Source organism: Miniopterus natalensis, chromosome 1 (genome assembly GCF_054644295.1).
Source record: "Miniopterus natalensis isolate mMinNat1 chromosome 1, mMinNat1.hap1, whole genome shotgun sequence".
Classification (NCBI taxonomy): Eukaryota; Metazoa; Chordata; class Mammalia; order Chiroptera; family Miniopteridae; genus Miniopterus; species Miniopterus natalensis.
In genome coordinates this window covers 130,408,107-130,423,026 of record NC_142081.1, presented here as the reverse complement: position 1 = coordinate 130,423,026, position 14,920 = coordinate 130,408,107, and the positions used below count along the sequence as shown (strand labels likewise).

Genomic DNA, 14,920 nt, shown 5'->3' with positions numbered 1-14,920 from the left:
GAGGCCCCAGAGAGCTGCCTTACCCCTTTCTCCATGTGAGGACTCAGCAAAAACATAGTCATCTATGAACCAGGAAGTGGGCTCTCACCTGACGCCGAATCTGCCGGCACCTTGGCCTTGGACTTCCAGCTTCCAGAACTGTGAGAAAGAAATGTCTGTGGTTTAAGCCACCCAGTCTGTGTTATAGTGTCCCAAATGGACCAAGACAGATACAGAGCATACAAAGATGAAGAAATCATCCCAGCACTCGAAGGGGACACAGTCTCCAGGCTACACAGTCAAAAATGGAAAGAGCCCTGTGCATTTGGTCACCGTTTCTCTCCTGATTTGCTTGGGGACCACGTGACTGCCTTCTTTAAAAATGGTTGCTGTGTGCTCAAACTGTTAGAAGCATAAAACAACCAGGACTTCTGCATGCCACACAACAACCACTGTACATTTCCATAGGGAATCTCAGTGGCTTTTACATTTTTGGTGCCACTGCTCTTCTATATATATATTAGTACAACCAGTCAAGATTTGAAAGTGGTTATTTTAAAATAATTGCCTTTTAAAAATAATTAACAACTGGTGCTTGCTTGGCAGCATGTATTGGAATGCTACAGAGAAGATTAGCATGGCTCCTGAGCAAGGATGACATACCCATTTGTGACGCGTTCCATAGTTTTGTTGGGGTACTGGGTGAGAAAGGTGAAGGGATTGAGAAGTACAGATTAGAGGTTACACAACAGTCATGGGGATGTAAAGTACAGCATAGGAAATACAGTCAATAATATTGTAATAACTATATAAGGTACCCATTGGGTACTGGAAATATCAGCAGGAACACTTTGTAATAGAGCATATGATTGTCTCACCACTATGCTGTACATCTGAAACTAATACAAAATAATATTAAATGTAAACTGTAATAGAAAAAATAAAGAATGAGTTTTAATATTAAAATAATAATATATAATAAATAATTGGGCAATGCTTTATGGTTTTACAAAAGACCATATATAGGAGTTGTTCTCAACCAGGCGCAACCTCCCCCCTCCCTACCAGGGGATTTGGCATTGTCTGGATTCATTTTTGGTCATACCAGCTGGGGAGAGTGTTACTCTAATGGGCAGAGGCTAGAGATGCTGCTAAATGTCCTACAATGCACAGGACAGCCCCTAAAACATAGGATTATCTAGCCTAACTGTCAACGCTGAGGTTGGGATGCCCTGATACATAGGATCTCGTTTAAATTTTTGCAATGACAACATGAGTTAGATATTAAAATCCCTTTACCAATAAAGGATCCTGAGGGCCTGGGGTAATGAATTACTCCTTCAAGATCATAAATCACAAGCCTGTTTTTGTTTGTTTGTTTGTTTGTTTCACCCCAGCTTTATTGAGGTATAATCTACAAATAAAAATTGAATATATTTAAAGTGGGCCAGGTGATGCTTGATATTTGTATATATTGTGAAATGGTTACCAAAATCAAGCTAATTAACACATCCAACACCTCATGTAGTTATCTTCTTTTATATTTTTGCGATGAGATCACTAAGATCTACTCTCCTAGCAAATTTCAAGTATATGATAGACATTGTTAACTATAGTCACCATGCTGTACATTAGATCTTTAAAAAATTTTCATCCTGTGTAGCTGACCAACATCTCCCATTTCCTCTTTCCCCCAGCCCCTGGCGACCACCACGCTACTCTCTGCTTCTATGAGTTTGACCATTTTATATTCCACATATAAGTGAGATCATACAGTATTTTTTTTTTCTGTGTCTGGTTTATTTCAAGTAGCATAATCTCCTTCAGATTAATTCATGCTGTTGCAAATGGCAAGATGTTCTTCTTTTTATAGCTAAATAATATGAATATATACACACATACACACACACACTGGAATATTATTATATATTATATATATCCCATTATATATATGATATATATATCCTATTTTCTTTGTCCATTTATCCATCAAGGGACACGTAGGTTGCTTCCATGTCTTGGTGGTTGTGAATAGTAGTGCTGCAATGAACATGGGGGTGCAGATATCTTGTTGAGATACTGATTTTATTTCCTTTGGATAAATACACAGAAGTGGGATTGCTGGATCATAAGATAGCTATATTTTTAATTATTTGAGGAACTTTTGTACTGGTTTCCATAGTGTCTGTACCAATTTACATTCCCAGAAGCAGTGCACATGGTTGTCTTTCCTGCACTTTCTCACCAATGCTTGCTATCTCTTGTCTTTGATAAAAGCCATCCTAGCAGAAGTGAGGTGATATCTCATTACATATATATTTCCAAGTGCAGAAAGATGTAAATTTAATCATCAATTCATACAAATAAATCATTTCACATACATTTGCTGATATGTGAATATATAATACTTTCAGAAACAAACAGAAATGAACTAAAATGTTTATGCGGACATAAATTCCTCACATTTGAAAAATATGACCAACCATGGTTTGATTTGCATTTTCCTGAGGACTAGTGATGTGGAGCACCTTTTCATGGACCTGTTGGCTATCTGTATGCCATCTAAGCTTGTGTAACTGCAGGCTGCTTCATGCAGAGCCAGTGCGGTGAGGGTGGCCAGGCGATCTACGTGTGATTCTGCTTTGGTTAGACACCCTCCACGAAGCAGAAGGTTTATGGGGTTATGTTAATTGAGCAAAATTATTTTCTTGACCTTGTTTGATTCCTCGGTCTTAAAACATGTTATCAGGTTTAAGGCATGGAAAGTTTGGCCCCTGCACACTTTATTTGGCTCTTTTTATTTTTATTTTAATTATAGTTGAGAGTATTTTGGCTGGCACAGAGCAAGCCAACTGGACTAGTCTCTGACCTTGTCCTTGAAAATCCCATACTAGGAGCCAAACCGTCTGAAAGCGCCATGCCTCATGCCTGCCACAACCTAATTGGAAGGCAGAGGCCCCTCCCTTGCACTTGGTGTGAGCCAGGCAGGCCTCTGATAGATTCCCCGGAGCCAGGTCCACGGAAGCAGCCACAGGCAACAAAGCTCACACTGGTCTGTGCCATGCTGGGCTTGTGGCCAAGAGGCTTGCTGGCCAAATTTAGGTTGCACAGCAAACCTGCCCTGCTGTTGGTTCAGTCTGAGCTATAAATCCAGAGTCTGGAATCCAGAAATCTCGCTTACTGTATGACTCAAGAAGAGCCTCATTTCTTTAAACCACAGTTTTCCCAACAGTATAACAGGAAGATTTTCTAATCTATTTGTGTAAATCAGGGTTCTCTAGAGAAACAGAGCCAATATGTATACATATACATATGTAAATATATACAAACTTTAAGAAATATGTATTAATTATAAGAAATATTTTATATACATATTAATGATAAGGTTTACTTCATGCCCATTACAAAGGCTGAGAAGTCTCAAGATATGTAGTTGGCAAACTGGAGACTCAGGAGACCTGATGGTATAGTCCCAATCTGAGTTCATATCCTAAAACAGGAGAAGACCCATGTGCCAGCTGGGAGGCAGTTGGGCAAGGAGAGACAGGAGAGGGCAAAGAGAGAAGGGAGAGGGGAAAGGGGAGAGGGGAGAGGGGAGAGGGGAGAGGGGAGAGGGGAGAGAGAGAACACACAAATTATTCTTTACTCAGCCTTTTGCTCTGTTCAGGCTTCCAGTATTTGTGTCCCCTCAAGTTCTTATATTGAAATCTAATGCCCAATGTAATGGTATTAGGAGGTGAGGCCTTTGGTAGGTGATTAGGCCATGAGGGTGGAGCCCTCATGAATGAGATTAGTGCCTTTATGGAAAAGAGACTCCAGAGAGCTTTAGGGAGCCCCTTCGGCCATATGAGGTCACATAGGAAAGACAGCCACTTAAGAGCCAGAAAGCAGGCCTTCACTAGACACTGACTCTACTGGCACACTGATCCCAGACTTCCAGCCTCCAGAACTGTGGGAAATAAAAAGGTATTCTGATTGCTGAACAAGACAGTTGTAGTGAAGATACAAGGCCAAAACTTAGTGATAAAAAGATTTCTAAGTTTTTAATTAATGACTGTTATTCAGGAGATATAATGTACACATATATAGAAGAGTCTATATTTGAATTTTGAAAAATTAGTTTTATTATATTCATGTGATTTAGTTTATTAAAAAGGCCTCCAGCCTGGCTTGGCATGGCTCAGCTGTTGAAAGTCGATCTAGGATCCAGGCGATTGGGGTTTGATTCCCGGTCAGGGCACATGCCCAGGATGCGGGCTTGATCCCTAGTCGGGGGCGTGCAGGAAGCAGCCAATCAATGACTCTCTCATCATTGATGTTTCTATCTCTCTCTCCCTCTCCTTTCCTCTCTCTGAAATCAATAAAAAAAAAATATATATATATATTTTAAAAAGGCCTCTGTTTCATACACCTTAAACTATGTATTCTCTGAGTTCTAAGCTCTTAGATGAAATGTTGTGTTTTAAAATTAAAAGCAAGTGATTACCATAGTGTTCTGACAAGAGCAGCACAGTGCTATGGATTTATGGAATATAGAACAAAACTGTTCTCTCCAGATTGAAATAATCCATTCCTTCCACAGTGAGAAAGAATCCTATGATAGACTATAATATTATTCAAAATAGTAGCTGCTCCTTTCTGGACAAGGATTGTAATTCCCACCCCATGATATCAGGTTTGACCATGTGACTTTGACCAACGAGGTCATTGTGGGTTTTCATGGTCCCCCTTTCATTCCTGTCTAAAGATAGGCAATGTTTCAGATAAAGGCTGTCACCAGCTTGGGTTCCGGACATGGTGCTGAGCTTGCAGCAGACATTTTGTGAGCTAGAAATAAAGTGTTTATTGTTGTAAGTCATTGGGATTTTTAGGTTGTTTTCACTATGGCATGACCTAGCCTGCCCTGACCGTTAAATGACCTGAAATTTTCCCTAAACTGTAACTTCTGTTCTCAAGGAGACCTCCCCAGCTTGAGAAATAAGATAAACTGAGAGGACAAAGTTGCTCTTTATTACACTGAAGGAAATGGGCTTAGCCCAGATTTCAGGGAAGATAAAGCCAACTCTGATTACTCACAGAAAATGTATAAGGATGTAGGCTTTGGAATCAGACAGTCTGAGTTCAAATCCTGACGCTACCACTCACCTGCTAGATAGCCTTAGGGAATTACTCGATCTTTGTGAGAGTCCATTTTCCCTTCCATAAACCTGGAATAAAAATACTTATATTACAGGATTATGTGAAGATTAAATTATATCATATATATAAGTACTTAGCGTAGCTTCAAAAGCCCAACACTATTGGTTTACAAGACGTAAGAGCTCAGCAAAGGGTAGTTCTTATTAACATTTGTGTATACACATATAGAGACATTTAAATAACTTAGGTACTCAGTCTGAATGCTGACAAAACATTCACAAATATAGAGAGAAATGTGATAACTTAAATCACTCACTAGTTAGAGTAAGTATGCATCATTTTTTGCTCTAATTGCAATATGGCTAGGTAGCAATTTAAAATGTTTGACAGTTACTAACATCTGAGAAATCAAACTGATTCAAAACTGTTTTTGGAAGGAGAATATGTTCATAAATGTAAAATTGTTAGAGATGTACTTAAACCAAACCACCAAATCATTTCAGCCAACTTTTAAAAACATGCCTGCTAAGTGTATGGCTCTGGATTAGGTTAACAACAGGCCAGATAAAAAAAGACATAAATCACATGTGGTTCCTGCTTCAACTAGTAGTTTAAGCCTGGTGATAGAAACAGGCACATGAACAACCAATTCTATTATGAGATGGAATTACAGCAGTGCTGAAGGGGAGCCTCAGTGATATGTTCATGTTGCCCCAGTTGAGTATAACATGATGGGTTTGAGGTAGAGGGTATATTCATCTGCTCTGGCTGTCATAAAAAATACCATAAACTAGATGGTTTAGAGAACAGACATTTATTTTCCCACAGTTCTGGAGGCTGAAAGTCCAAGATCAGGGGGCTGGCATGGTCAGTTTCTGGTGAGAGCTCTCTTCCTGGTTTACAGACGGCTGCCTTCTCAGTGTGTCCTCACAGAGCCTTTCCTTAGTGCACTCAAAAAGAGAGAGAGAAAGACGAAGCTCTCTGGTGTCTCTTCTTATAAGAGCACTAATCCTGTTCCTGCCCTCATGACCAAATCACCTCCCAAAGGCCCATCTCCAAATACCATCACATTGAGAACAAGGGCTTCAACAAATTAACTTTGGGGGTCCAACATTCAGTTCATAACAGATGGCATGGCATATACAGACACCAAGAGGAGAAGCTCAGCCATCATTTTATGAAGACACGTCCTGCCTTGCTGTTAGTATGGCAAGTTCTGCTCCAAAGCAATAGCAAGAAAAATAACAACAAAAACAAAAACTCGTAATGTAACAGGGCTCTTCATTTATTCAACCAAGTGGTCCATGCTGTGGATAAGAGCGAGAATGTGAGAGTCAGGACCCTTGATCTTACGACCCCTACACCAGTCAACTGAGTGATACAGGTTATATCCAAACATCAGGATTAGATGGCAGAGAGTGTGTGGGTGGGGGGATGGAGGGTTGAGGGGTTGGGGGGGGCTGTAGCTCAGGGAAGACTTTCCTGAGTATGTGATATTTAAACTAAGACCTGGAGGAGAGTAGAAGAGTAGAAAAACTCAATTCCAGGCATAAGGAAGGGCAGTGTGAGGGTGATAAAACAGAGACGAGCTTTGTGTCCTTGAGTGACGGGAAGAAGACCAGTGAGGCTGGAACAGGGTGAGAAAGGAAGGGGCTGAGTGAAATGGGGTAAAGTGGGAAAGGCCAGGGCAGATAGGCAAAATCTGAACATCTGTTTAGTGGTCACCAGGGAAGTCATCAAAGGACTTTAAGGAAAGACATAATGTTTTTAAGTTTGTTATGGTTCCTCAAAAATTAAACATAAAATTATTACTGACTCAGCAATTCTGTTCCTATATATATATATACCCAAAAGAAATGAAAGCATGAACCCAAACAGATATTTGTATACCCATGTGAATAGCAACATTGTTCTCAATAGCCAAAAGGCAGAAACAGATGAAAGGATAAACAAAATGTGTTATATATGTACAATGCACTATTATTCAGCCTTAAAAAGAAATGAAATTCTGACATATACTATAACATGGATGAACCTTGAAAACATGCTAAATAAAGTAAGCCAGATATAAAACGACAAACACTGTATGATTACGCTTATATAAGGTTTCTAAGGTAGTCAGATTCATAGAAACAAAGTAGAATGGTAGTTACCAGTGGGTAGAGGTGAATGGTTAGAGAGAATGGGGTGTTATTATTATTTAATAGGTACGGGGTTTCCTCTGGATGGTGGTGATGGTTACACAACAATGTAAGTTGCCACTGAACTGTACACTTAAAGATGGTTAAAATGGTAAATTTTTGTTACATATACTTTACCACAATAAAAACATTTGTTATGGTTGCTGCATAGGGACTGGGGTTGGGCAGCAAGATAGAGGAGCAGGAGAGACCAACCCTCAGGCTCTTCTGCAGCCCTGGTAAGAGCAGGATGACTTGGATCAGGGTGGAGCAGTGGGGACAAGAAGTGGGTGGATTCTCAATTCGTTTTCAAGCTTGATTCCACTGGAGTAGGTGATGCATTAGATGGGGGTGGTGGCAAGAGAGAGAGGGAGGGAAGTGTGGGGGTAGTGCCACCCTGGTGTCTGGTATGAGCAATAAGAGATTAAAATGCCAAACTGAAGTAGAAAACTCTGAAGCAGGTACATACTGCCAGTGGAGGGAGGTGAGGAGTTGGGTGGGTTCAAATGTTCAGGTTTAGATACACTATGTTTGAGATGACTATGAAAGATCCAAGTGCAGCTGCCAAATAAGCACTGAATACACAGGTCTGGGGCTCAGAAGGATGTAACAGGTAGGAACTGGGAGATGACAGAAGGTAGATACTCTTGAAAACCACAGGATCAGATAAGATTGCCTAAGCCAAGAGTGTAGACCAGTGAGAAGAAAATACAATCTAAGAAATGCAATGAGACAGTCTTTGTGGAGAGTCACTGTGGTTTTCTGTTTCAACAGTGCTTGGATGGAACCGGTGCTTGACCTCCATCCCAGCCAACTACCCAGATCTAGCCTTCAGTCACCTCCCTCCATCCCTCCCCCGCCCCCCTCTCTCTCTATCTCCAGACTTATTTTGGAGTTTATAATTACTTTGCATTTCTTGAACATGTATCAGTGAGGAGCTAGTCAAGAAATAATCATGATTTTTCTGAATATGTAAAAACTTCCTAACAGCAAGTGTTACTAAAAACTGGTGTTTCTGTTGAGAAGAATTTACCACTCACAAACTGGGACTAGGAAAGGGGCTATAATAATCTATGCGGGTGTCCAAACTGAGGAGTGGATGTCTGCTGGTGAGAATGACTGTGCTGGGACACTAGATGGAGAAAGAGCTCAGCTGAAGTTGTGGGTGAGGCTTGGGAGGCTGTGAACGGTGGACAGGCTGTAAAACCCAGGGATTTTGGCCAGGTTTTGAATCTTGGTGTCGGTGTAGGCTGGAGGGTTGAGACGGTCCTGGTTCCTGAGTCCAAAAGAATGGAGTAGGGAGATGAGGACCGGCACTGTGGGTGTGGGTGAGGAGGCAGACAGGTGGAGATGGAGGAACCAACAGGCCGCGTAGGCCCCTGGAAATAAGCTAAGGGCGCTGGGAGTTCAGTGATACAGGGAGGTGCCAGGTGCTGGGCTGCTGCATCCTGAGAGCCCCCTGGGTGTGAGAAGCAGGGTGAGGCAGAGGACTGTCCCCATGCAGGCCCCACACAGCTCTGCTTCCTACCTGGCACTGGGTCTGTGGTTAGAGTGTAGGCAGGTCCAAAGTTGAGTGCGGATGAACTCGGATCTACCTGGAAGAGACAAGGGAAGTTGTGCGCGCACCTGAGTGTTGCTTCCAATGATACACTGACGTCTGGCCTTTCCACATGGCGCTGATGGAGGCAGGAGGTGAATCTGGTGGTGGTTTGGTGCCAGTCTGGTTCATTATAACATGACTGTGTGACTCTGCAGAGGGCATTCTGCGAGCAAAGTGACTGCAGCCTCAAATATGAAAAAGCCGCACCTCTGAGGCGGGAGTCACCTGGGTCAGCTAGGCCCTTCGCTCTGTTCCCTTCCAGCCTGGTCCCATCAGGTCAGTGTTGGGCCCCAGGCCACTGGGGAGGAGAACTGTAGCAGTGGAGTTGGCGCCTTTGGATTTTTGATAAATGAAGGATATAGGAGATGAATCTGGCTGGTTGCTGGGCCAGAGTTGTGTCTGCTTTATCTCCTGGCCAAACAAGGAGGTGAATGACTGGTGGGGGGTTGCCTTTCTTACTCACTCATGGTCATATTGTTTTTCCCTCCGAATTATAAATGGACAACAAGGGCATGCCATATTCTGAGGTCGGTCTAAGGAAAGGAAATTGCTACCAGAAGTCTGTTTTGATTAAAATTCGATGGTAGAAATGCCAGCCAGGAGCAAGCTCAGGGATTGCTCTTTCCCCTTCCCATGCCATGCGTTCATCCCAGGAGAGTGGTGAGGCAAGTTTAGAGAGTTACAAGATGATGCCTCCTCATTCAGGTAAAGCAGAGCTACACCTAAAGTCAAGCTTTAGAAACAAAACCTTGCTAGAGGGTTGCCTCCTAGGAGCTAGGAAAACATCTAAGTACCAGAGAGAAGGGAAAAGTGCAATGAGAGTGGGCAGGCAGGCAAGGTTCCTGGGGAGCCCCTTGGTGCCCCCAACCCCCTCTTTATCTTATTCATCACCATGGGACCCAGTGAAAGTGGCAGGAGGTCAAGAGCTTTGTCCCCTGTCAGTGAGATTCAGACCCCAGAAGTGGAATTGCTGATATGAGCAAAAGCAGGTCAAGCTTGGTTTAACCATAAATATAAGGGGAGATTGGGGTGCAGGGAGAAGACCAGGGGAAGACAGACTTGTGCAAGCAAGGTAATGATATGAAGACTAATTGATAACTATGCCACAAAATGGCTATATTCTTTTATTTCAAGGAACCAATGGCTCTGTGAAAAAATGATCTAATTTACCTCTATGACTGCTCCAATGAATTTAAAAAAATATGTATTTTTCATAGATAGTGGCTAAATGAGGTTGGACAAATATACCTGACCACACTGTGAAACTGGATAGCAAAGGGAGGGATAAAAATTAGGTCCTCCTGTTTATCTTCTGAGTATTATTTCCCCATAATGAATTGAAATGTGGACAGGGAAGGATTTGATTAAAAATAATGAGAAAAATTGTGAGTGGAATTCTGGTAAAAAAAAATAGATGATCTAGTTGGAGCTGAAGATTACTAATACTTCACAGTGTGAAATACTGAGAACTATTTATTTTTTTATTTGGGTAATTGAATGATTTGCTCCAGGAAGAGTTTCTGAGAAATAAACTCATCCTTCTTCCAAAATATTTGAATATATATCTATTTATCCACTTATTGGATGTTTCAGGCACTATGATAAACACTTTATATATATAATCCTCACAAGAACCCCATGAGGTATTTTGTCTCCATTCCACAAATGAAGAAATGAGGTTAAAAGTAGTTAAGTAATTTGCCTAAAGTCAAAGAGCTAAATGCAGAATATGATGGATGTGCCTGTCTGGTTCTAAGAACCCTACATGCTGAACCACTTTTCTAGGTTGGCTTGCAGTTGCTTCTGTGTCTGCATGACAAGCGAACAGAGAATTCACCCCAGCCAACAAGCACTGACTGCACAGACACAAAGCAGGTCTTGCTAAAACATTTATTTGATGGCCTTCGATATAAGACTTTGTGCACAACCTTTCCTTGTTTACCCTGCCCTCTAAAAATGTCCCCCAAAAGCCCAGTAATGTTAAAAGTCATCAGATAAGTTGAATAAGGGGAAATCATTTTAGTGGCACAGACGAATGAAATGCAAGTCTCTGTGGTCATTAGAAATGGAATCCTTAGATGGAAGCTAGATTATGACTTATTCTATCAATTCAAATATATCCACCTTTCAAATCAGTTCTTTCCCATATTATAACCATGTAGAAGAAAGCCAGGTGAACCCCTGTCTAAGATGCCAGTCCTTTGCCAGATATCTGAATTATAAATTGGTTCTACTTCATAGGTTAGCATGTACTCTGCGCCCTTAAAAGGATGTGGTATTTCGGTGTTGATGTTCAAATCAGCCCGAAAGTCTATAATACATAGTGATTTTAATTTGGCAGAGGCACAATTGACATGCTTTGTCATGCAGTGCATGCTCTGTCCAACTGATATCTTGGGTTGCACATTTAGCTAGTGACAGGGTGAGAGGACTAGCAAACCCTGTGATGCTTTTCAGGTGATAAAATACTTCTTTGTTAGAAATATGTATACTAATCAGAAAGAATATATGCACCCCGATGTTCATAGCAGCACAGTTTACAATAGCTAAGATATGGAAACAGCCCAAGTGCCCATCAGTAGATGAGTGGATAAAAAAGCTGTGGGACATTTACACCGTGGAATACTATGCAGCTGTAAAGAAGAAGAATCTCGTACACTTTAGGACAGCATGGAAGGGACTGGAGAATATTATGCTAAGGGAAATAAGCCAGGCAGAGAAAGACAAACATCACATGATCTCACTTATATGTGGAATCTAAAGAGCTTAATAGACTGATGAACAGAAATGATTCGATGACATGGAAGCATGGATCAGACTGACGAATCTCAGAGGAATAGAGGAGGGTGGGTGGGTGGAGGGGGAAAGAGTAATCAAAGAATTCCTACACATTTATGCACAACCCAAAGACAAGAACAATGGTGTGGAGAGGAACTGGGGAGGGGGGTGGGATGGGGTGGAATGGGTCTTTGGGGAGAAAAGGGGGCATCTGTAATATTTTGAACAAAAAATATTTTTATTTTTGAATAACCAATTCTGCTTCTGAAAAACCAATATATATATCAATCTGGTATGGCAGAAAATAGTAATGAAAGCTGAAAAGACAACTTCTAGGCCCTAGCCAGTTTGGCTCAGTGGTTAGAGTGTTGGCTGAAGGGTCCCAGGTTCAATTCCAGCCAAGGGTGTGTGCCTTGGTTGCAGCCTGGACCCCCGGCCCTGGTCGGGGTGTGTTCGGGAGACAACCAATCTATGTGTCTCTCTCATATCGATGTTTCTCTCTCTCTCTGTCTCTCCCCTTCCCTTCTGCTCTCTCAAAAACAATGGAAAAAATATCCTCAGGTGAGGATTAAAAATAAAAGGACAATTTGTAGGGTGAGGATATTTCTAGAACTGTGACTCAGTGAACACATGCTTGTCGAGAAAGTCAGGAACTTGTAGAAACGTTCTGATTCTAGTTTGCAGCTCTCTAGAAGTCTGGGATACATGCTTTACCTGTGTGAGAGGCCTGCCGCACTCTGATGCGGGAACAAATAATCCAGGATTGTTATAAAAATGACGAAACACTCTCATAAAAGTGAAGTTTACATGCAAGTCTAAATATAAATAGTACCACATACCTAGTTACAAATTAGTGTTGCAATTTCCCACTGTTTTTTTGTTTTTGTTTCTTGTAACAAGCCAACATGTAAATACCCTCAAGCATTTTTGCTGCTTCCGTTGGGGAAGTGTTCTCTGTTTTTTTCTGAGAGAAATGACATGAATCTTGGCCAGATACCACCCACGGAAAGATACTAGTTCCCTTTGATATGTGCCTCCCTGCCTTTTCACCACCCATGCTAGAGCGGGGTTGCTCTTTCGTTTCTGGTACCAGACAGCAGAGCTGCATATTACACAGTTAGCTAGAAGGAGGCATTATCTGTGACGGAGATTCAAATCTAGAGAAAAAATTGGGAAGAACTGAACTACACCTGAAAATCAGTGAGAAGGAGCCAATTTGCCTTGAAATGGTGTAGCCATTTCTCTGTGTTGGCTCATTTGAGCAGGCCTCTCGCCCACTCATGCAGCATTCCCTGAAACAGGGGCTCCCCTCAGGTGGAATGACAAAAAAGCACAGATCTGGACATGCCCAGGTGGCTGGAGAGGGTGCTACACCCCTTGATGCCAGTTTGCCTCCGTGTGGAAAGGGGGTGCTTGGGGCAATATCTGTCACTGCTAATCCTTCCCATTCATCCTCTGAGGGCTACTCGCCCCTTTCAATTTGATGGCTTTGCATCTTTTTTTTTTTTTTTTTAACCCTCACCTGGGTATATGTTTTTATTGATTTTAGAGGGAGAGGAAATGTGGGGCATTGATGTGAGAGGGAAACATCAATTGGTTGCCTCTCATACACACCTGGACTGGTAATCAAACCCGAAACCTGGGTATATGCCCAGACTGGAAATCGAGCCTGCAGCCTTTTGGTATACAAGATGATGCTCCAACAACTGAGCCACCCGGTCAGGGCCTCATCTTTAATTAAGAAAAAAAGTGGGGCAAGAATTGTTGGGCCAGCCTGGATCATTTGGCTGCCTTCTTTCCCCCCTCCCCCAAGTTTTTGTGCTCTGCTTGAAATTAAACTTACATTTGCTTCCAAAATGAATGACAGAGAGAGAAAAAAGAAAGAGCCACCCAGGGTTGAAAAGTGGTAGCTTCTTACAGCTGACTTCCTGCCTCTGCCAAGAAGGCAGCTCGGTGTGTCCTCAGCTCACCCGTGGCCGCCGAGCTCTGTGCAAATGAGAAGCTGTTTCCACGTCTGCCCATCTGAAGCCCTTAAATAAAAAAGAAAGAAAGAAAAGCAAAAACCCACATCACCACCTCCGAAAACCCCCAAGACCAATTAATTCCAGTAGATTGCAGCGAAGCAGGGGCCCTCGTGGGGGCACATCCTGTTTACCATCTAAGCCGTCAGCCCCCATGCCAATAACCTCCCTGATGATCCATACTCAGTTGTGAAAGAAATCGGGGCTGACAAAGAATTCAAAACACTTGTAGGACAATTTTTCTAACCTTTGGTCACTTGGAATGCTATTTTTTTTTTTTTTTTAAGGCTAATTTGCTTTGATGGGAAAACAGGAAAAGCAAACCTACATCTTAAATGATGTCTGTAAATTTATTTTAGAGCCAGGCTGGAGGTCAGGTGATTTGGTTTTTGATCTTGCAAGAATCAGCTTTGCTTTTTCAAGGCTATTGTGTGGTGGGAACACTGCCAGGCAGCAGGGGCCGTCCCAAGGAGAATACCTCTGTCCTTTGCTTTCGTACTTCTAATGCTCATGTTTGAGTGAAGAGTCCCCGTCTAAGCAACCTGATGATTATGCTGCCACCCGATTCTGTGTTTTATCCCCGGGCCAGGTAAGAAATTAAAATTCCAGCCAGGAAGATGTTGTTTGGCTGTGGGCAGAATATATTAAACAGACTGGCCTTAAGTGGACGGAGGACCAGGAAATTTATTTATTTCTCTTCAGTCTCTGCCATCACAGATGACATCTTGGACAGATTCCTTAATTCATCCCTCTCCTGTCTCTTTCAGCCCTAAGAATAGTCTCTGTTTACATAATTAAGAGTCACTTTCAAGGTTCAATAATCCAGTTCAGTCCAAGTAAGACATCAACTGTAAACCCAAACCAAAGCCCCTTTAATAATTTCGCAGCTGCGTGTCAGGTGAAGCTGGTAAGACGATTGGTGGAAGTGAAAGAAACTATTAGCGCATCTATTCATTTATTTTTCTCATTCTCTTTTAATTTCCCTTTTATTCACATTCTAAAATATACCTAAATTTTGGTTCAGTAGGGCATATTTAGTTTGTACATAAATATAAATATATTTGGGGGGGAAATTTAAAAAAATGTTTGGTGTACTGTGCAAAAGAGGAGGGCTTGTAGGGGACGGAAACGAATTCAGAGAGCTTAGCTAGGAGGCCATGCAGTGACCCAGGAGAGAGGTTATTAACTGAGGGAGAGCCCTCCATTAGAGAGAAGTTAGAATT

General features: G+C 42.0%; 1 pseudogene; it reads left to right on the top strand.

Moving 5' to 3' along the window:
* Positions 1-570: 570 nt before the first annotated feature.
* On the top strand, positions 571-668 carry LOC148094396 (U6 spliceosomal RNA; annotated as a pseudogene).
* The last annotated feature ends 14,252 nt before the right edge of the window (positions 669-14,920 follow it).